General features: G+C 46.2%; 2 long non-coding RNA genes across 3 annotated transcripts; one reads left to right on the top strand and one right to left on the bottom strand.

The window, feature by feature from the left end:
* The first annotated feature begins 1430 nt into the window (after nt 1–1430).
* Nucleotides 1431–22749, top strand: LOC147994870 (uncharacterized). Of its 2 annotated transcripts, XR_015686615.1 has the most exons (4): nt 1533–1846; nt 2107–2271; nt 22055–22174; nt 22393–22749. It is a non-coding gene; the product is annotated as an uncharacterized LOC147994870 (long non-coding RNA). The 2 variants fall into 2 exon arrangements; XR_015686614.1 differs by lacking the exons at nt 22055–22174; nt 22393–22749 and adding an exon at nt 11607–12837 and having other exon boundaries at nt 1431–1846.
* Nucleotides 15863–20240, bottom strand: LOC100909941 (uncharacterized). The gene is given in 5 exon segments (NR_131080.1): nt 15863–15933; nt 16501–16712; nt 19228–19358; nt 19698–19724; nt 20047–20240. It is a non-coding gene; the product is annotated as an uncharacterized LOC100909941 (long non-coding RNA).
* Nucleotides 22750–23427: the final 678 nt, after the last annotated feature.

Below are 23427 nucleotides of genomic sequence, written 5' to 3'. Positions count from 1 at the left end.
CTGTTTTGTTTTGTTTTTTAATTTTTTTTTTTTCCGGAGCTGGGGACCGAACCCAGGGCCTTGCGCTTGCTAGGCCAGCGCTCTAACCACTGAGCTAAATCCCCGACCCCCTGAATTGTTTTCGAGTGTCACACTATATTTCCCCGAGGAAAGGAGCAGTCATGGCTGGGGATGTGCTGTAATCTGACCCTTTGGCCTGTTTGCCTCCAGGGCCGCTGAGCCCTTCCCCAAAAAAGATTCCTGCATTTTCTGGTTTGGAGTGCAGCCTCGGGGTCAGTGAATCCCAGATCAGGCAGTTGGATAAGAGAGCGCCCATCCTCCATCACTTGCTGCTGCTGTCTACCCCAAGGCCAGTTAGAAGTCAAGTTCCTCTGGCTGCCTGGGAAACTCAAGGAATGTCATTTAGCTGGACAGCCCTGAGATTCAGCGGACTTGAAGCCTGGTGCAAGAGTTGATAGGGACAATTCATCAGGAAACCTGTGGGGTCCCACCCAGCTCCAACACGAGAGGTCTTTCTCTCGGTGGCAATGACAACCAATGGCTGGGATGATGGCATCACCCAGACCAGCCACTGTCACAGTCTTGAAAGTAACAGGAAAGGATCTTAGAAACTCCCAATGCTAGGCTCATGTTGCTACAGTGTCTCGCCAGATGAAGGAAAGAAGGGGAAAGACTGATTCTGTTCAGGTAGATGCTCTTACAACAATACCCTTCACTCCGAGCAGCCCACCTTGAGTTCAGCCTCAGGACTTGGCTGTGGTCACTAAAGATATAAAGACAAGAAGATGGGATCCACCCAAGTAAACACTGCAGAGTTTAAACATTTGCGTTATCCAGACATCCTCTCCTTGTCTTCCTTCAGCGCCTGCTATAGCCAAGTGAACCAAATGCTTCTGATTGAGATCTCCTTGGAGACAAGAATGATCTTCGCCCTGCCCTGCCCCGCCCCACCCCACCCTTCAGGCTCTTCAGGATTTCTTCTTTCCCTCCTTAGAGGAGAGAGGAAAGGAAGAGTTTATTTCACGTTTAGTTGATAAGAATGCCAAAAATTTATTTTGTAAGCAATTCTAAATATAAGGTAGCAAAAACTCAGGGTGAGGTGAAACGAGACAGCTAGACAAGAGGTATTTGCAAGCTGCTGGTCACGTTGGCACCTCCAGCAGCTGGTCAAAGTGTTCCAGCTCCTGCTGGAGACAGGCCTTGAGAAGGCCCATAACCACGAACAGTGAGTGCTTCAAGCCAGTTTAGTCATAGGATTTCAGCTCCTGGCCCAGCAAGGGGAGGATCAAGCAGTATTCTGTTTCCTAGAATCTTTTCTTGTAACACTTAACTTCTGATCGAGTTAAGCAAATGCGGCCAGGGCAGTCTGCTTCCAGATCTTATACAGACAAATGAAAATATTTTGTTCTTCCTTTTTCGGCTTCCTGCCCACATGTGAGGGACTATGTTAGACGTGGGAGGCCTCTTTCTGCAACTTCCTGCCCTCTTACCCTCTCAAGGAACAACGAGGCCATTGGTCTAGACTAAGTCCTACATTCAGTCCCAACACACAAAGAAAAGCATCAAAATGGAGTGCCTTGTGCTGAAGTTCATATCGTCAAGTGTATGTCTTTGTGAAGAAGGTGTTGGGTCCTTGGAAGTGAGTTACAGACAGGTGTGAGCTACCACGCAGGTGCTGGGAATTGAACCTAGGTCCTCTGGAAGAGCAGTCTGTGCTTTTCACCACTGAGCCATCTCTCCAGCTAAAAAATAATGCAACCATGGACGAAAGGAAGAGTGGGTTTGGAACAACTGGTCAGCTCTGCTCGACTGACAGCCATCTGAAGGCATCTTCTCATTCTCAGTTGTGAGCTGCTTTTGATCTTTCTGGCACTCCAATTCCGAAGTCTCAGGACTTTAGCTCTCTGTCTATGTGTGCATCTCTGTGGCCGTCCTGCCCAGCATCCTCTTCTTTACCCACAGCCCAATCTCTTTGTCATGTTTCTAAGGAAACCCAGGTTCCTGTCAGCATGAGCCACTCTTCATCTATAGATGTAAGGTGTGTGTGGTAAGAGAGGAGTCCACACTTAATAGAAACGAGTTAAAATATTTCCTTTGCTGCTTTAGGTTATGGATCATGTAACAGAAACCAGACCTTAGCAGACTGTGAGAAGAAAGCCCACAAGGATCGAATTCCACAGGCATGGTCAATAACATAAATCCTATACCACCCAGCACTTCCCAAAATAGATCCCCCTGCCTCACCGAACTACACAGCAAAGTTGGAAGGAGGTTGGTATCTTCTGTATTTCAGTGCTGGGGAGGGTGGTGCTCAGCCTCATAGAACTGTTTGCCCAACGCAAGCATCCCGCAGAGGTGATGTCAGAACCTGCGTGTGCCTGCTGCGTGGGTCTTCCCTGTGCTTTCTGCATTCCTCCTGATATGGTCGACAGTGTCATGGAAGGGCTCTGGTCACCTCAGAAGGAACTGAGTAAAGGGCAGATGACAAGTGCAGCTGCTCTGTGTGGGAGGTTATTATCTAAGGCTTCCTTTTTGCTGCATTTGTTGAGCTGGGTGGCGAAAGTACAGCCTCAGTGCATGCCAGGCCAGTCCTCTGCCACCGAGCTATAGCCCCGGCTTTTGGTTTTTCTAAGACGGGGTCTTTCTATGTAGCTCAGGCTGGCCTTGAACTGCCCAGACTACTCTCAAATTCCTGTTCTCCTGGCCACCACACTGGGTTTCAATTATGTCCATTTTTAAAAGTATTTATTTATCTATTTATTGCTATGAGGTCTTTTGTACCTGAAATCAAATTTTAAAAAACCCTCTTCTGTTTTGTTTGTTTGGTATTGAGGACTGGACTAAGGGCCTTGCACATCTAGTGCTAAGAGGCAAGTGCCCTACCACTGAGTTCAGCCCAGTTTCACACCATATATATACATATATGGAGCACAAAGATCCTGTGCCCACAGGTCACCAACGAAACCAGGAATGTTAAGCATTCAGGATTGTCCTTTCAAAGGAAGAGACATATAACCTGTTTTTCCATCCAGAAGTCTGGGAATGGGAGGTGATTATCAGCCTGGTGATCTGCATTATCTGTTGGGCTGGGCCATATCAAGTTCCTGCAACCAATCCGGAGGTGGTAGCAATCTAAATGACCTGTACTTTATCTATATAGCCAGGGGCTCCCCCAAGTTCTCACCACCAGGACTGTAGATAGCTAAGAGCCCAAATGACCTCTACTTATATCTCTATTACAGAGACCATGACAGATCCTCCCCTAAGCGCTTCAGATAGTACATGTATCCTATTTCTAGAACCTATCTTCTTGGAAAAATGACATGTACTTTGAGTTTCAATGTAATTATGCCACCTTGTACACCGGGGACTGTATTACACCAGGAAAGGTTTTTTTTCCTATATTGTACTATGTTTTAATATGCTGGCAAGAAATCTCCTGGCATCACGTCCAACCTGGTTGACTAGGTCAGGCTGAATTGAGTTTCTATTCTCACCTCTTTGCAAGTTCATTTCCCTGACTGTCATGATGCCTGCAGGGAGCCCCACAACTATATCCTATCCTTTAAATTGTGTGTGTGTGTGTGTGTGTGTGTGTGTGTGTGTGTGTGTGTGTGTAGGAAAAATTCTCCACTATAACTTTCACTGAATAGAGTGCCAGTTCTTTTAGACTTTGCTCAGCTCTTTCTTCTAACCCATAAATTCATGGTCCTGGTCAGTTGAGTGAATCTCAAAGTTTCTGAATTTTGGTCAATGCATTTTCCTTTGTGTATGTCTCTCCCTGGCCTCCCTCTTGACATTCACTCTTGTGCCCGTGTGTTAACTCTGCCCTGTTTCTTGTTTGACTGACTGCGTCTTTCCTTTCCAGAGCTTCTGCTCAGTTTCCTCAGCATTTCGATTTCCTTGCTCAATTTTTTTCCCGTTTTGAACTTATCCTTCATGTTACGGATGGTTTCACCCACAGCAGTAACACTCTTCTCTGGGTCCTGATTTGTCCCTTTACTCCACCCGTCTTATCTGAATCACCTATATGGCCAGTAGTTCTTCTGAGAGACGTGATTCCGAATCTTCCTGGCAGTTCAGGTTCTTGACATCTTTGGCTTCCATAGTTGGGTGTTGAGCTTGTGCAGGTGTCACGGAGGTCGTACCACGTGATTTTGGGTTTCGTTGTGTTCGATGCATCTATGGAATGGCTGTGTCCTGCCGTTTTATCTTTCCTGGTTTTTATTCTTTATCTGTTTCATCTATGAGTCCTTTTGGAGAGTTGCCTTCACTTGGGATAATGTGTGTGTGTGTGTGTGTGTGTGTGTGTGTGTGTGTGTGTGTGTGTTGGGTGTGGGGGGGTGACAGCCATTCGCCAGTGGCACTGGTGTTGATGACTTTACTTGTGTCCCTGATAAGGTTCCGAGACACTGGCACCTGGGTACGTGATGAGGAGAAAGTCGTCACAGTTTCTTTAGAGATAAAGGTGTCAGTATCAAAACAGTGAAGTGAGGACAGATAGGGACTCAGGGTAAAGTACAAACAGGAAGGAATGTCAGAGGATCGAGGGTGGAGAAGCAAAACTGCAACCCAGAGAAGGAGGAGACGGCGAGGCCAGGGCAAGCTAAGATTCAACAACCTCACAGCTGAAGGTTGCTTCCTTGGCCTAGAGAATAAACTCAAACACGCCGTAGGGATGGAACGCACTGAGCCTCAGTGCATCTTCCTCCCCAGGATGTTTCTGTGCCCTTGGACCATCTTAGCCCTTGCATGGGTCTCCTGGGGTGTCTGTGGACAGAGAGGGGTGCTAGGCTTAGTAAGTCCCACAAGTTAGATCAGTCAGTATGTCCTACCAGAGGAGGATTCCTTTGGCTGATGTCCACTTCTGCCTAAACTCCCTCATCTGGGACTGCCTGCCTGCAAGTTACAATCTCGCCTCCGCTGTCTGACAAACGGTCAGTCTTTGTACACTCAAGCCTCACTGTGATGGAGACTCTGGGGAGACGGCAAGGCTTGCCCACCTGAGCATCCCTGCGGCCCTCGGGCCCCTGCACAGGGTTCCCCAGAGCATCCTCTGGCAATGGTATGGGCAACGGTGCTGGTGGTGTTGGGGGTCTTTCTGGTAAATATCTCCAGGTCTCAGCTTCTGGTTTTCTGGCCACATTTCTGCTACTTCACTCTGGCACCAACCTGCCCCGGTTTGCAATCTGTGCACGCCTGTCCAGTCCCTGGTTGCTTTTCCACAACCCAGATCTCTCTTCAAAGCACTGCCTGTGGGTGGAAGCATTGTGCTGGTGCCTACGGTTGATGTTGGTCACCTGGAGCTGCATCTCCACTGGGGACTCCAGTAGCCCACCTCCTCTGAAGAGAAATTCCCACCTCTGCTTATTCCTGTCTTCCTCTTAGAGGAAGAAGTTTTATTTTGTTATTTTCAAACTAATCCTTTTGCTTATCTCTGTACTCTGCTTGCTCAGATGCAGCTTCTAATCTCCATTTTACTTGGATGAAGACTGCTTTGAGGCAGGCTCACCTGGAACTTGTTGTGTAGCCCAGGCTAGCTTCTAATTTGCAATTGTCCTCTCCAGGCCTTCTAAGTACAGACGTGTACTAACCACACTGTCATCAGGAGCAGCTTGCTGGGAATTCTCTAAGTTTGATTATTGTTAATACGATTTATCTTTCTCCACTCTTATGTGTAACATATAGTTGGGTCTTTGGCAGCACTGTCTAAGTTGCTTATTCAGGTCATTGCCATTTAAAATGATCATCATCTGTGACAGAGAAGCAGAAGGGAGGGGCCCAGTAAGGCTTGGTAGGGAGCAGGGGTTGGGTGGGGGATAAAGTGTAGTTACACAGATGTGTGAAAATGCCATAAGGAGTTCTGTTAGGTAATTTCTCCGCAGCTGTTGATTCAAGCCAGATTAGATTATGCATAAGGCAAGGTTATTGGGAAGCTGCTCTCCGGCAAGTTCACTGGCCCCAAGGATGGAGGCTAGGGGAGTCACCATAGGGAGAGAGGTGGGGAGGAGGAAGAGGAGGAGAAGGGGGAAAGGGAGAGGGGGGAGGAGGAAGAGGAGGAGAAGGAGGAGAGGGAGAGGGAGAAGGAGAAGAGGGAGAGGGAGGAGGAGGAAGAGGAAGAGAGGGAAGAGGAGGAAGAAGAGGAGGAAGAGGAGGAGAGGGAGAAGAGAGAACAACCAAAATGTCTGGATCATATAAGGAGAAGCCTCTGAGAGAAGGGCAACCCAGTCCCTGGGCTGGGAAGTTTAAGATTGGATACAGGGTAAGCCAGGTAGGGACTGAGGGATGCTGGGATAACCTGGAGGCCATGTCTGTTTTCATATGTAAAATATGCACCTTGGTCCCTTGTTTCAGGGTCCAAAACTAAACACTTACTTTGCATGGTAACTTAAAGATAACATTATTATTGACACAGCTGGGCTGATATCCACTGTATGTTTCCTGTCTTCTGGCAATCGCTCTCTTTGCTTCTGTTTGTGTCTTCCACTCTTTTTCTGCCTTGCAGTTTAAAAAGTTTTAAAATTACATTTATGTATTTATGTATTTATTTATTTATTTATAGAAAGTCTTTCTCTGTCTCTGTATCTCTGTCTCTCTTTCTGTCTCTGGGCGTGTGTGTGTGTGTGTGTGTGTGTGTGTGTGTGTGTGTCTCAGAGAAGAACTTTCAGGAGTCCTTTCTCTCCTCTCACCACATGGTTCCCAGGGATTAAACTCTACTTTAAACTTCAGACCCTGAGGAAAGCACCTTTCCCCACTGAGCTTTGTCACCAGTTTCCAATGTGGATTTTTTTAGATTTATTTATGAATGTGTCTGTGTGAGTGTATGGCAGATGTGCCTGGGTATCCAGGAGGCCATAATAGGTCTCTGGAACTGGAATTACAGGTAGTTGTGAAACACCAGATGTAGATGCTGGAAACAGAACTCAGGTGGTCCTCTGGAAGAGAAGCACAAGCTCCTAACCACTGAGCCATCTCTCTAACCTCATGGTTTTTAACTGAACATTATATGTGACTCCATTTTCTTTTCTTAGCGCATCAATTATGTTTTTTTAAAAGCATTTTGGTGGCTGCTTTGGAGCTTATGTTTGTTTGTTTTTGAGACAGTCTGACTATGCGACCCCTGATTGTTCTGAAACTCAGAACCAGGCTGGCCTTGAACACTCAGAGATATTCGTGTATTACATCCCAAATGCTGGAATTAAAGGAGTGCACCACCAAGCCCCGCCGCCGCCCGTGTGATGCATTTTCAGTGAATTCAGGTTCCTTCCAATAACAGTACTCTACAGAACGAGGTGTCAGGGACTGGGGTTGGAGCCAACCAAGAGTTTCTACTTGGGATGATGAAAGATTCCTGGAAACAGATAAAGTTGATAGTAACAATGTAAATAGGCCTAATGGCCCGGAATGATACATATAAAGGTGTTTGAAATAGTAAATGTCATTTAGTGTTTTTATCTTCACTATGCAAATACTTAAGAAAGGGGAAAGGAGGTTAAGAGATTAAAGAGGAGGAGAGGGGGTGGGGTGGGGGCGGGGAGGGAGGGGACTTCCGTCTGGAGGGCTCCTGCTTTCTGCCACAGCAGCAAAACTGGGTGTTAGAAGAACCTGTAGAAAACAAAGCCAGATCTCAGCTTCAGGAACTGCGAAGTTGAAGCTGAATAAGGAAGTGCTTCATCTGTTTCATTAGCATATTTAATGTAATGTAAATAACAGAGGCTAGGAAGTGACAGGAGGTGGGGGGAGGGGCAAAGCAGCAAACACAAAGAGTCAGTGTGAAGGGCACAAAGATGACAGACAAGAAGACAGAAGGGCTGATAAAAGTCAGAGTCAGTTCACTCCAAAGACCCGAGGACAGACAGTAAGTGACAGTGGAGACGCCACGCGCCCACAACGTGACAAAAGAGACGCTGCGCGCCAGCAAGCTAAGTGGGTGTAGTGCGGAGACGCTCTTTGTTTAAAGTTCATTCGAGATTGGTGTCAGTGGAGCAACAGTGACAGGGAAGGCAGGTCCAGAAGAACCGCTGACTCAGTCACCCCCACCAGGTGCCTGCCAGGTCTGCAGTAAACACAGGCTTGCACGCCCAGAGGATCCTGCTGCAAATTAAAACACAACCTGAAACGTGCACACGGCACCAACTCTTTGTTTTTACAGACACTTTGAAGATCAGAGTTCTCTTTTTTTCTCCCTTAAAAGCAAAACCAGTTTTGTTTTTAACTGAGCCAAGCATGAGCAAAGGCAGCTAGTTATTCATGATGTTGTCTTCCCATGCGCTCACCGGATTTTCCTGGGTCATTTTGACCTTCCCCTTGCCTAGCAACAGTCTCCCACTCCTCATGGATACTTCTTTCTCTTGTCATGTAAATTTTCTAATGGTTTACTCTACCTGGTAGCTGTTGAACACTGAGAGTAACTGTAACTTATGGATAGAAGAGGACAGGAGTCTCAGGCATTGGTGACAGCCTGAAACCCAGATGTCAAGAAGTTCTGCAAGCCTGGCCCTGTGGGAAGAGAACCACAACCCATCCATCATATCTGCAGGGAAGAGGCAGTACCAGAACCAGAACCAATTCTTGGTCAGCCCAGTCACTACTTCTAGCCATAGTCACAAACAGTTCTTGTCTAGGGTCCAGCTCTGTCCAAAGTGAGTGTAGTTGTCAAAGTCTGTCCTAAGAAGTTAACAAGAGCAGAGTGGCTTAGAGCAGCAAAACCCTATTCCCTCACAGTTCTAGAGGCTGGAAATTGGAGGAAGCGAGTCTAGTTCTTGGTGAAAACTCTGAGCTTTGCACTGTGTTCCCTCGCTTCTGATGTGCCCAGCAGGTCCAAGTGTGTCTGGGATTGGTAGCCTTCATCCTTTTCTGTCTTGTCATGGTTTTGTTTGGTTGGGTTTTGTCTTTGTTTTTAAATAGGAATACTAGTGCTGTATCAGAGGCTCATCCTAGCTCCAAATGACTTCATTTTCCAAATGACTGCTTGCAAGTGAAGTTAAGACTTTTGCCTATCTCCATAAGGACACAACTCAGCCCCGGGAACGGATGAAAGCTGAGTTCTTGGTGTAGATAAAGCCGCTGTGGTGCAGGAGGGGAGTTGCTTTGAGGTCTGCCTCTTTGTTGGTGTTGTTCTTGTGAGGAAACCTGGGAGGCTGGGGAAATGCTTGGCTTATTGAGGAACTGTGGGTTACATGAATGGAGGGCAGCATTCTCTCCAGACTCCATGACTCTGGAATTCAGCCTGGCACAGCTTGAAGATCCCTCTCTGATTTCTGTTTCCATGGGCACCATGACAGAAGTGTGCCACAGAGAATCCCAGTATCCCTCTCTGCCCTTAAGGAGAGCAGACACAAATGAAACAAGTATGGCTACAAACTCAGACAGACCTGGTACAGAGTCTAACCTCATAGCTGCTATGGCTTTGAATGGCGGTATTTTCACAAAAGTCTCTGGTTGAATAATCACTGAAGTAATAGTGCGAGAGTTGAGGATCGTCACTGTAAGTCACATGGACGGAGTACTTGGGAATGATTGGAGGCTGTAGCTCCATTGTCAGGATCACTGTCTGGACTGGTTATTTCCTGGTTCTTGGTAATCTTGTTTTAAAAGTCGAAGAGGGTGCACAGAAATAACAAAGTAGCAAGAAGTTTTCTTCAAAGACAAATTGCAAGAACAGAGCAGATGCCCTGCAGGGAGCAGCAAGCTACTGAGGGGCAGTGTTCAGAGCAGTGGGCTACTGCTTTGGGGCCTCAGGTCTTACAGGGATTAGGAGGGAGAGCACTTGGTTTCTGGGAGGGGGATGTGGGTGGTTTTCTGTTTGGATTAGCAAGCTTGGGTTATGTAAGCCTTTATTTACTGTACATGCCTTTTTCTTGATGCGTCTGATTTAATCATATGCACAGTCGAATATGCACATGCGTGAGATGGTAAACAGGGAATTTCCCCCGGAAGTTTAGTCAAAGAAGCTTTTTGCCTTGCTGCACACAAACCAGTTCAGGGTGGATCCATTCATTTCTCTTAGTTTTAAGATGTGTTTGGTCACAAAAGGGGAGTTAACAAGAAGTTGTTACAGAAGAGCAATCTGTTGCATTGTCTTAGGTGAACCTGCAGCTCTGTGCAGGTAGAGAACCTCAGGCTGGCAGATGTATTGTTGGGTGTGTGGCTAGCACAAACCATGTAGAGCCTCAGGTTGTTGCTAAGCTACCCTTATATTTACCTGCCTCAGCTCAATGGTTGAACAATGGGGTCCTGGGTCTGATTCCCATGTGGCCAAAATATAAATACACACATGTATATATAATAATATATAAATATACATACATACATATAATAATATATACATATAAATAAATACATACACACATATAATATATACATATATATAAAAATACATTCAAACATATAATATATACATATACATAAATGCATGCATACACATAAGTGGCATTAGTGACCTTTACAGAGATTGGGGGTCCACTAGCCGACCCTTTTTGCCCTTCTGCCATGTGTGAAATGACATTCAAGGAGTCATTTTCGAAGACACTGAAACTCTATTTCCAGCTTCCAGAATTGTGAGAATTAGGTTTATCTTCTCTATAACTCTACCCAGCTTGTGGTGACTTGTTATAACAAGAGCAATGAACTACAGCCTTAAAGTATCGGCATCCTCTTTAAAAAAATCCAGAATATGCTTTTCTGAACCTCAGTTTACTCATCTGCAAAACAGGAAAACAAAACTGTTCACTTCTCCCTGCTCCACTCAGACAGGGTGGGGTGAGATGGGGTGGGGTCCACGTTCTGGCAGGTGGAGCCATGGGACAACCGCACCATCCTGTGTTCCTTCCCAAGCTTCTCCCTGACTGAGATGGGTCTTCTCTCCCTCCCTCCTCCACACCAACCTCGCCTTCCTGTGTCTGTACTCAAGCTAAGCCATCATTAGTGAATACAGGAAAGTAACTCAGAGGTGTCGCTTGGTGACTGGGAAACTGTCTCCACATAAGCCTTCAGGGCAAGGCCCTAATTTTGTCAGACGTTTATTGTTTCATGGAAGAGAAGTATGGTTCCTCTGATGGAATGGCATTTTAGTTACTGGATATTAGATAGGGAGCAGATTTAGTGTCATTTCTGTTGCTGTGATAAAATAAATATGCAGACAAAAAGCAACTTCAGGGAGAGAGGGGTTACTTTAGCTCACAGTTTCAGGTTCCAGTATGTCACTGAGATAATGTCACAGTGGCAGGAGCTTGAGACAGATGGTCACATCACATCCACAGCCAAGACCAGGGAGAAATGAATGCATGTCTGGTCCATTGCTTATATGCTTGTGTTCAGCTCAGTTTCTCCATGTATATGTGTGTGTGTATGTGTGTGTGTGTGTGTGTGTGTGTGTGTGTGTGTGTATAGTTCAGTACCCACTGCCTAGGGAATGTGCTGCCTACAGTGGGCTGGATCCCCCACATCAGTTAATATAACTAAGATAATCTCCCACAGACATGTACACAGGTCAACTCATTAGACAATCCCTCAAAGAGATTCTCTTTCCAATTGATTATAGATTGTGCCAAATTGACAATTAAAGCTAACCATCATAGGAAGTAAGTTATGCTTGGATATTACAGATGATGATGCATGGAAGCTCTAGGAAGGACTGAGCTGGGAAAGAAGATTCCTTTGTACCTTGTGTGGACAAGATGGTGGGATAAGACTGCTGTGGTCGTGGAACAGGCCGCTTGACCATGAGGAGCCCTGCCTAGTGTCCTGTCCTGGGTCAGTCTCTGAAGTAGCTCGCATGAGCCTATTGGAAGCTTTGTTTTTGTCTATTAGAGTCTCAGCAGTGCCCAGGCTATGGGCTTGTCATTTGATAGGGTCAATCTGACTCTGTTAGTGGGCAGTGTCATGCAGAAGTGTGCCACTCCCCCTGACTTCTGTCCTTCCATTTTGGTGGGTAACTATGTACAACTTCCAGCCATCTTTTGTAAAATCTATGAGCAAGCCAGTTGGTTTTCAGAGCCTGACGTATGCATGTTTGCATATTAAGCTCTGCCTTCTATGGCAGAAGGACTCTGAGAACCTGAAACTCTGTGTCCTGTTTGTGAGGGGGGAGGGGATCTCTGTCTCTGTTGACCTGCTTCCTGAAAAGGACAAGAAGGGGCAGGAGAGATGGCTCAGTGGTTAAGAGCACTGGCTGCTTTTCCAGAGGAATTGAGTTAAATTTCCAGCATCTATATGGCAGTTAAAAACTATCTGAAACTCCAGTTTCAGAGAATCTCACAAACATGAGGCAGAACACCAACACATGTAACACTAAATAAATCTTAAAAATAAAAAACAAAATAAAGGCCAGGGGAGGCTGGGCCATGGCTCCATGGCAGAACACTTACGTAGGTAGCATCGTAAAGCCCTGGACTTAATCTCCAATACGCTCCCTCCCCACAAAGTAAATTTGTCACTCTTTAGGATACATTATTTTATTTTATTTTGTGTATGGATGTTTTGCCCGCATGTATGTACCACATATGTTTTTGTTGTTGCCCATGGAGGTCAGACAAGGATGTCAGATTCTCTGGAATGGGAGCTATAGATAATCATGAGCTGCTGTATGGGTGCTGGGAATAGAAACCCAGGCCTCTTCAAGAACAGTGAGTCCTCCCAACCACTGAGCTACACTCCCCAGTTCTCTAATCTCTTTTTATTGGAAAATATATATAATCCTATGAGAATGCAACGATACTTTGGAATGTTTGTGCATTGTGAAAAGGCTAGATCAAGCTAATAAACGTGCATTATCTTACATATTTACCAGTGGTCCAATAATAAACTTTTGAATTGCTGGTGGGCAGCAGTAATATGTAAGCAGTCTCCAGTCTGAGAAATGACTGCCTGTCTCCTCAATTCTCCACAAACTCTTAGGAATTTCATTGCTGTTTCCCTTTATAAATAAGAAAACTGAGACTTGAAGGAAATAAGTAATCAGCCCACTTAAACACACACAGCTAACAAAAGACAGATCTGGGATTTGAACTTGGGTTCAGACCAGCTCCTGGTTCATTGATTTCAGCTAAGTTCGTGGTAGCAGTGCTCATGCCTTTCCCGCCTGACTTTTCAAACTCTAAGAATTTAGAGGGACCCAAGAAAGGGGGAAGGACTCTCAAACAAAGGGTTGGCTCTCAAAGAGAACTGGATTAGAGGGTTTAGGAGCAGTTTGTGGAACTCCCGTGAGCCAGTTCTCATATCGTTGGTCAGCATGGTTTGTGCTGAGTAGCTCTAGGATACATCTTTACAATCTTGTTTCTACAGATACATATCAGCTAAGCACCCCAACACTTTTACGATCAGCTCCAGACCATCTGACTGCATGTGTGGGCATTAGGGTGAATGGTAGGATGCTTGATAAGCAAGCTGCTGGACTTGTATTAATGGGCAGCCCGACTTTCCCTCTTGGACACATCACACAGTGTACCCCTAATTCACCTTGCTGCTATAAAGATGGTGTCGAGAACATGAAGGCTTCATTGGGGTCCCCCAGAGCACAAGGGCTTGGGTCCTGAAACCTTGAGCTGTCTAGTATAGAGTGATGATCTCTGGGCCATACTGGATGGAAACACAGTTATATGTTAACTGTGATTGGGGAGCTGTACCATAGACAAAGATTTTACTTTTCTTATGCTTTTGTACAATAGAAAAGCCATATACTGCGTTCGGTATAAACATCTGGGATGAAAGAAAAGGAACATTTATCTTACCCTGTCAGTGGGGAGAGAGCGTTAACGCCACCTGCCACCTCCTCTTAAGTACCTCACGGTGAGAGAAGGCAACAGAAGCCACAGATTGCATGCGAAGTAAAATCTGTACAAACCTAAGAGCTGGCAAGCGTCCCAAGCATTTATTAAAGGTGCCAAAGACCTGATTCTTGCTAGGTAGAACAAACCCATTTCAGACTTCCAATAATCCTTCTTTGTCAGGCTTCAGAGTGCAGGGTTTACCACATGCACTGCCACACCTGGCTTAGAGACAGATTTCACTTGGGGATACGAAGGCTTAGATTAAACGTCAGTTTTATTTGAGGGTTGTGACTTTATGTGTCTGTTTTATATTAAGGCAAATGGTACTCAATTCCATTTAGAAGACTAAGAGGAAATTTGAACTCAAAGGAAACCAACTGGGTCATAATTCAGTGCACAGGGTATGAATTTAGTCTGATTTGCACTTCTAGAAGGCCAGAGGAAAATGTTTGGGAAGGTGGTAGGCACCCTTGGCTCTACTCTCTGCACAATGATTCGTCAGCTTTCAGTCTGGATCAGCTGATGTCACAACCCTGTAACACACAAAGTCTAACCTCTAATACAGCACAGGTTCTATTCCCCTCCCATTGAGTCCAGAGGAAGCGTGGTGGTACACTGTGAGAAATTGCTCCAGGCAGTCACTCAATTACCTAGGCTCTTTCCATCTTGTGGCTCTGTTGTCACCTAGGGCTTGTGGGTCCTCTTCCGCTAGCCAGCTAATGAATAAAAGAGATAAGGTGAGGTCTGTGAGATGGCTCAGTTGGTAAAGCGTTTGAGGGCCTGAGTTTACTTTAGCACCCAAGTAAAATATGCCAGGTGAGGGCATGTGTTTGTAATCCCAGCATTGGGAGGCAGTGATGGGATCCCCTGGTTTGGTTACTGGCTCACCAGCCTGGCCTAATTAGCAAGCCCCAGCTTCCAGTAAGAGATCCTGTCTTCAAAAACAAAGAAGGCTTCTGAGGAGTAACACTTTCGGTTGACCCTTCAGTCTCCAGATTTTAGGAGCTGGTTAGGTTTGGAAGTGGCAGGCAATACCCTTAACTGGCTAAAACTAGCCTGACAGTCTCGCTTACATGCTCAGTGACTGGAGAATACCAGCTAACACAAGGATCAGGGCACATGGATGTGGGAGAGGGAGCACAGAAGCTTAAGGGGTCTTAAGCTCTGTCTCGGCTCCATCTTTTCAATGCAGTTAGTATTTCCGCCCTCAGTGGAGTGTCTAGTGGCCCACTTGTGACTCTCTACCAGGTTCCCGGCCAAGTGAAGGCTGCCACATCTCAGGCTTCTGTTCTCAAAGATGCCAGGTTTTCTGGGGCTGGGATGAGGTTGTCTGGCTGTTTTCTTCAGTAGTAGGAAAAGTGGTCTCTCTAGTTTTGCAGTCTACTCCTATGGGGGACCAGACAGACTACATGACATTATCTGAGTATCTCAAGCCCAACCTCCATCCTGCAATCATACCTTGCGTCACAAAAACATGACAGACTCTGCTCTTTAAAGAATGAATGGCTCAAGCACTGTCCATGGAACCAGAGAGAGGCATACCATATCCCACTCTCAGGGTAACCCTTTCCCCCTAGTTCTGGACACTTTCTTCTCTCCTTATGCTGAGGAAAATATTACAGGCCTATCCAAGAAACCAAATAGATACTTCTGGTTCTGTCCGTCTCAGCAGATCGCGAAGTAAACCATCACAAGTCTAAAATTCCTGGATTAAGGTTCAGCAAGAGTCATGAATTACGCGTAAGGTCTTTTAGTGACATACAGCTACAGATGGAGAAAAATATGAATGGACTCATGGGCATGGCACATCTAATACTGTGGGTTATGACACAGTCTCACACAGGAAGCTCCCTGGTAGAGGGTTATGGCTGTACAACAGTGGGCAGTATTTAGAGCTGAGGACAGAGATGGCTCTGGTGTGAAGGACCAAGGGAAAGAAAGCTCAGAAGCGTGCCTTATTCTCAGGGACTAACCCTGCTGATGGACAGGCCGGGCCCGGCCCTTGGCAGAGGCCCAGTTATTGAACCTGAAGCCTCACAAGCTCTCTTGAGAGCACAGGTGTTGATCCGAGTCTGTCATCTGCGCTGACCCTCGCTTCCTCTTCTCTCTTCTGTTTGCTTCTTGCTGCCCACACAGGTTGGGAAGGGCGTGCTTGCCTGCCATTCTACACAGAAGCAACACAAATATTTTTAAGCACACTGAGGTCACTTCCTAACATTAATGGGCCCCTTTGTTCGTTGTTCAGCAGGAGGAAAAAAAAATCCCCAGCTCTTGACATAGATCTTAATTAGGCTTGAATAGAAAAATCACATTTATGCTTTCCTTTCACATTTAATAAACATTATAGGGTGGTGTCATTTCTCCAGGGGCCCAGATAACTTGGCTCAACAGGGGTGGGAAGAATTTCTACCCGATTGTCTTTTTTTTTTTTTTTTTTTTTTTTTAATTCTTGGTTTCTTACTGTCCTCCTACACATCCACCCCCAAGAGAAAGCTGCCTGGAGCCTGTCAGACATCACCATGGCACCTTTTCTAAACAACGTCTCAAAGCTGCCTTCTTGCTACATGGCAAATATATCACTCAGCAGCTGGTCCCTTTTCCTTACCTACATAACGAAGCTTGTGGTTTATTATAAACTTGGTCTAAGGCCTAATTCCTATTCATGAAATCCTGTCATCATCGTATGAAGAAACATACTGTTTAAGGGCCAATATGATAATGAAACACTGGCCTGGCAGGTCCCAGCAGTGAGGATTGGCGAGTACAGGCCACATTGTGTAGAGAAAGGAGGTCCAAGTCCTTCAGCAATGTTGTCTCTGAGAAGGTCGCCTCCTTTCATTCTCTTCTCATGCTCTTGTGCCTGGGTCCATACACATTTATTAAGCAGCTGGTCTCCCTTTCCTCCTTTCTTTCCCTCTCCTCTTTTTGTCTGTGCACGTTCATCTGTATATGGGAGCAGATATATGCAAGGGTTTGTGTATACATGCAGAAACAAGAAGATTAGCTCAGGTGTCATTTTGGGGGATCTGGATTAGTTGATCTCTTTGCTGTGACTAAACACCAGACAAGAAGTAACTCAAAAGTGGAAGGCTTTATCTTGGCTCACGGTTTGAGGGAATACGGTCAGTGGGAAAGGCATGTCCAGGAGCGTGAAGCATCCGATCCCATTTATTCATCAGCCGGGAGCCGACAGAGCGATGGATGCTTGAGCTCACTTAGCTTTCTCCTTTTTGTTCAGTTTTGGGCTCCTGCCTACTAAATCATTTATTGTAAGGATGGGTTTTCCTACCTTCATTAGCTCAATCTAGAAGCTCCTCTATAGACATGCCCAGAAATCAGTTGTGATTTCCAGGTGATTCTATATTCAATCAAGTTGACAAAAGAGATTAATCATCACAGGCACCTTCCAAAGTCTATTTGAGACAGGGTCTCTCACTGTCTGGGAACCTTGACACCCAGGCTAGGCTGGCTGCTAGTAAGCTTTCAGAATCCACCTGTCTCCACCTCCCCTCTCAGCATTGCTGGTGTCACCACATCTGGCTTTTTGTACATGCACTCTGGGAACCCAGACCCAAGTCCTCATGTTTATGAGGTGAATCCTTTACCAACCTAGCTGGGGCAGTTTCTCTTGGATAAGTTCAAAGTTCTCATTTCAGATGTTTCAAAATGCTGCCCATTCCAAGAAATTCAGCAAAACTAAGCATCAGGCACACAATGCTTTTTGTCTCTGTCCTATTACCTGGGGCTGTTCCCCACTCCACAGCTCCAAAACCAGGAGAGTTACACAGACTTCATTGTCTCCAATCGGCCTCTTTACCCATAACTGTGTGGATGTGACATAAATGATTAACAGCATTGGATAAGACTGGCACAGAAGACTTGAAAGGGTCTTTCAACCTGGGTAAGTTGACTGAATAGAGAGTTGAGTTTCACATGGGGAAAGACAGCGAGGTGACTCATAGCTTCTAGAATATTGAAGTTTTTGATATTCCAGAAAGAAAAGCAAAAGGAAAGGAAACATCTGGGGCCTTAAACCAATAGTAACAGAAGCAGGGAAGCCCTGCTCTGAGGTGAGCTCTGAGGTAGCGATGCCAATGGCTAGGCCATTGATTTCCTAGAATCAGGAGATTTACAGGATGATGAGTCGCTGTCTTGGTCGCGACTGTAAATTGCTGCTTCTCGGCCATTTAGCTTTGCCAAGCTCAGATCTTCTCTAACCCCAAATCATAGTGGTTAGAACCACAAAACACTACACTGTAACGAGAGAGGTGTGTGCCACCACAGCACTTCTCAAAATGTGTTCTGCCTGGCAACAGTCCCAAGACAGTGTTGAAGCATCAGGTAGCCATGAGAATTCGCTTACAGTGTATATTATCATACACACCACAATCTCGAGCAGTTACAATGCGTGACTGTACGTTAAAGGCTCTGAGATGGCTGGGCACGTGGTGCACACCTTCCATCCCAAGGCAGGTAGATCTCTATGAGTTTACAAGCAGCCAAATCTGCATAGTGAGCTCCAGAGCAGCCAAGGATACACAGCAAAACTCTGTCTCAGTGAATGAGTAAGTGGACAAGTGGATGGACTCTGAATCACTGGGGACTGGGATAACTCAGTTGTTAAAATGCCTTCGTGCTTTGTAAGCACAAAGGTTTGAGTTTGAATCCTAGAATCCATGTAAAAACTAAATAAAATAAAAATCCAAGCACTAGGGAAGCAGAGATAGGCGAATCCTGGGGGTTACTAGCCACCCAGCCTTACCTAACTGGCAAGCTCCAGGCCAGTGAGGGATTATGGCAAAATAAATAATGGGAAGATGGATGGCACCTGATGAATGATACTGTAGGTTCACTTCTGACCTCCATATGCATCTGTGCATGTGTACACTTCTGTGCTTGCGAAACAGGGATGAGTAGCAACATATCTACCAGAAATGTATGAACAATCCTTATCACCAATAAATCTTTCCTGCTCCTGAGAGATGCCCTTCAACCATCTTCCCTAAGAGCCGATAGTCACATACTCTACAAGTGAGGTCTGGCAGACAGACCAGAAGGAACAGACCACAGACACCCAGAAGCCTTGGTTGGTACACAGCCTTACACAGGCTGACGGCCCTGGAATGGAGCTATCATACCCGGTGTGGACTAACTGTGGACTCCTTTCTAGAGGTGCAAGGGATTCTGTTTGCCAGGACCCTCCAGGAGGATGTTAGCCCTAGAGGGCCAACTGACACATCAGTAGCCAATCAGAGACTGGCGTTTTTCTTGCAAACAGTGGATCTGAGGGATATTTGTACATTTCCTAGTACTTTCAGCTTATTTTACACTGTTTAGAGTGTTTGTGTTCGTCTGCGATGCATGCCTGCGTCTGACGCGAGTTTGGCTGTTACTGTGTGTGCGAACTCTAGCCACAGAGCATGGACGGAGTCAGAGGAACGTTGGGTGTCATCCTTACCTTCTAACTTGTTTTGAGATGGGATTCCTTTACTGAACACACCAGCTAGCTGGCCTCCAGCCTCCAGAGGTTGTCTCGTCCCACCTCCCGTGCTCCCAGGAGCACTCGGATTACAGACATACCTCACCTCTCTGTTAGGGATTGAGAGTAAGTTCCTTGAGTTGTCACAGGTAGACTCTTGCCCACTGAGTCATCTCTCCAGCCCATGATTACGTTAAAAGTACAACCATCTGTACATAGTTTCTACAAAGCCCAATAATTTTGGAGCCTACAAATATTCCTAGGGCAAAACTATGACCCAGGTACAAGTGTGCAAAACAGGGTCCCAAACCTTGATGGCAGCCAACTGTGGCTGTCCTTGTGTGGCCAGGTGCTGATGGCATATTTGGGGATGTGTTTTCTCCCCTCGCCACTCCATCCTTCTACTCTGTCCTTTTCCATCAGTCAGGATGATGATATAGGAGCCTTACCTCAGGATGAAGAGACACTGCAGAAAGCTGAGAAAGAAAAAAAAAGTAAATATGTTTTAATTCCTAAAAGCTCAAGCCTCAGGCTGGAGAGATGGCTTAGCAGTTAAGAGCACTGACTGCTCTTCCACAGGGTCCTGAGTTCAATTCCCAGCAGCCATCTGGTGGCTCACAACCATTTGTAATGGGATCTGATGCCCTCTTCTGGTGCGTCTGAAGACAGTGACAGTGTGCCCAGACATGAAATAAATCTTTAAAAAAATTTTTTTTAAAAAGCTCAAGCCTCAGACAAAAGGAATTATCTGGGGCAGGGACAACCGAAGGTGAGCACACCCTAAGGGACATCCTTTACCTGTAACAGCTCCTCACCCCAACTGACCGTTTCCCAGATGGGGAGCAGGGAACAGGGTAGGAGCCAGGACATACTCCGAGGCCACAGGCAGGGACAAGTGCTCTGCTCATGAGCCAAGCCGACAGAACCTAGAAGGCCGAGAGACATCAGGGTATGGAGGAAGTTTGTGGAAGCAGCAGGATAGCCGAGATGTCTGCCGGATTTACTGACTTCTCCGTGGGAACGGCTGCACCAAGGGTGGTGCTAAAGCAGTGCAAAGAGGTGGGGTGGGGCGGACATGGGTCAGTAAGCAGTAAACCAACAATCAAAGCAACTGTCTACCACAGTACAGCAGCAGAAGGGACAGCACACACACCCAGTGGGGCCCTGAGAGTCTTGGTGCCTCTCTTCATGATTCACAGCCTAGTGGATCAAAGACCCTTCCAGACCTCTGACCTCAGAAGTTGGTTCTCACCAGCTTCCTGTCCCTCATGGTTCCCAACCCAGGCCAACACAGAGAGATGCTCATGAACATCAGGTGTGACTCTCCCCTGGTGACACCATGTAAGTCATCTGGAATTCAGCAGAGCTGACAGGGAAAGGGTCAGCAGGAGAGCAAGGGACACAAGATTCAGTGAGCTCCACTCTCTACCTCACCCTCCCTAGAAATGGAGGCTTGTGGTAGAAACAGCCCTTAAAAACCAAGTTTTATTTCATGCACACTTGTACTTGTGGCTAAGACTTAGACTTAGTGCACTGAAACAGGCCGAATGTGACTTAACCCTGCAGTTACTGTTTGTTCTGGAGAATGTTGGACAAGGCTGAAGGAAGATACATATACATGACATGAAGCACACACGTGGGCAAACCCAGATATGTACTTACTCCCTACATGTCTGTACAAACATGTGCAGACCCAAGCTTGAAGATTGGCCTAGCATCTCACACTTAGATGTCCATGATACAGATACATAACACACATAATCAAACAACACATTTGACACACATGTGCTCTCTCTCTCTCTCTCTCTCTCTCTCTCTCTCTCTCTCACACACACACACACACACACACACACACACACACACTTTTCCTTTACATATACCTTGTTTGTCTACATTACCTACAGTCTGATAATTTCCTTACTTTTAATTAGCATTTACCACAGGAGCTGAAACTTTGTCATCGTCTCTGATCGTCTCAGCAGGCTGTACATGCTCAGGGGTGGAGGCTTTGCGCAGTCTCCATTACTACAGCAGAGACCGAGCTCTCTGTCCTTCCATACTTACAACTTGACACATGACATAGCTGCAGCTGAGATCTCTTTGGGGTCTTGCCAGCATCCTAGGCATGATGATGAAGGTCCCTAACACCACAAAATGAGGCTGCACCAGCCTGGACTCTCACAGGAGCAAAGAGATAAGCCCTATACTAAAGTAAATCTAAGCTACTGAGAGTCTGTGAAAAGAGCTGGCGAGGGACTGGAGAGATGCCTCCGTGGTGAAGAGCTCTGACTGCTCTTCCAGAGGACGTCCACTAGAGTCTCAGCACCTCCTTGACCTCACACTCCAATTCCAAGGGATCTGGTCCCCTCTTCTGGCCACAGTGGCACCAAGTATGTACATGGTGCACAGGCATGCATCAGGCAAATGCCCATACACATACAATTTTAAAAAGTAAAATAAGATGCAAAGGCCTCCTAATACTGCTTCTCAACACACTACTCAAGGGACCTCAATTATGGTGTCTTTTGTGAATGTCTGGGTTACACCTAGAGTAGTTAAAAACAAAACCCCTCATTAAACTGTAGACCCATGTAGTGGAAACGTAAGGGTTCTTTGGAAAGGAAGTTGTGTTGCATGCTGCTTTGCTGGGACAAACACGTGAAGGAACGTTTCACTGAAGCAGACACAGGAAAAAGGAGGCTCTGCTAAAGCAAGCACATGAAAGGACGCAAAATGAAGGCTTCTTCACTAACTCCATACATGTGTTGGTCCGCCTTCCATTGCCTAATTGAGCTACGTTTGTTAGAACTCCACAGAGAGAAACACACCAAAACCTTCTGGTGGTTGTGCTGCGGTTTCTTGCGGCTTCCATGGACTCCAGCTGATTGGCAGAGTGATGTCAGCTGAGACAGATGCATGTGCTGAGGTAAGACCCATGGAGGGCACGTGATGCTTGGAGGGTAGAAATAGGGCTAGACAGACAGTGATGGAGGCTGAACCAGGCTTGCTTACAGAGCTAGCTATGCAATGCTTGTTGGTCTCAAGTGTCTGAAGATCGTCACATAGCCAAGAACTTCTCCTGGTATCCCTCTGGGTCCCTCCTGCTGACTCCTACTGAGGCTGAGGCCTTGCTGTCTCTGCTAGGTAGTGCTATGTCTGCTGATTTGGGTTTGCTGTCCTGACTCTACCGAACTGAACTGCTGGTGTATCTGTGAAGTGTTTGCTAGTGGATCAAGCTGCCGCTGCTGACCTATGAACTGAACTGCAGATTTCCAGACAACACAGAGAGTTGCTCCAAAGGACCTTTCTAAACAGATGCCCTTTCCCATATCCTTTCTTTCCTGCTACTTATGGTGGGGTGGTGGGATAAAAGGGAGGTTAAAGAATCATCATTAAAAGCAGGGTTAGGAAAAACTGAAGTTACAGACCTGCATGTCTGTGCCTTGTGAACATGTAACAAAACAGAGAGGAGGGCTTCTGCTCACCTGCAACGTGACTCATGGCTACTTGTCTGTCTTTCATGTTCTGCATTGCAAGTCTGTTCCCTGACTACCTCTAACCACAGGCTGCTTTGAGCTTCTGCTGCTCAGACTGGGTGGTAAGACAAAGAGGACAAAAGCTGCTCAAGGCTTGTGATACCCCTAAGATATCAGGTGGAAAGAAAGGCAGAATTTCCCTGACAGGACGAATCTTTCAACCAGACAGCACAGAAAAGGACCATCTATGGTGAGGTTAGGAAACACACAGGGAACAAGTCCACCCTGAACAAATGGAGAGAGATACTCGGGGGAGGGCTGGGCATTAGGCCCTGCTCTACTTAGGGTCATGCTCTTTACTCAAGCCCAAGATGTCCACCCTTGGACAGTGATGGTGTCTGGGCTTCCACCTCTGGATAGGTCATGCCTTCGTCCCTGAGGTCTTCCAGCCAGTCCCAGGAACTTAACACCAACATAGCACATCCTTCTTGGCACCACAGGTTTCAGGCTTCTTTCTTGTCTCTGGAGATACACACACACACACACACACACACACACACACACACACACACACACATTTGAACAATTTAATTCTAGAATTTGCTATCTTTTTTTCATTCAGCATTGGAGAAGAGACACATTCTCCCATTAAATTATCTTGTCTCCGAAGAAGGTATTTTCAGATTTGTTGGAAAGTATCTAA

Source organism: Rattus norvegicus, chromosome 4 (assembly GCF_021556685.1).
Source record: "Rattus norvegicus strain SHRSP/BbbUtx chromosome 4, alternate assembly SHRSP_T2T, whole genome shotgun sequence".
In the NCBI taxonomy this organism is placed as follows: Eukaryota; Metazoa; Chordata; class Mammalia; order Rodentia; family Muridae; genus Rattus; species Rattus norvegicus.
This window is presented reverse-complemented; position numbering and strand designations above follow the sequence as displayed.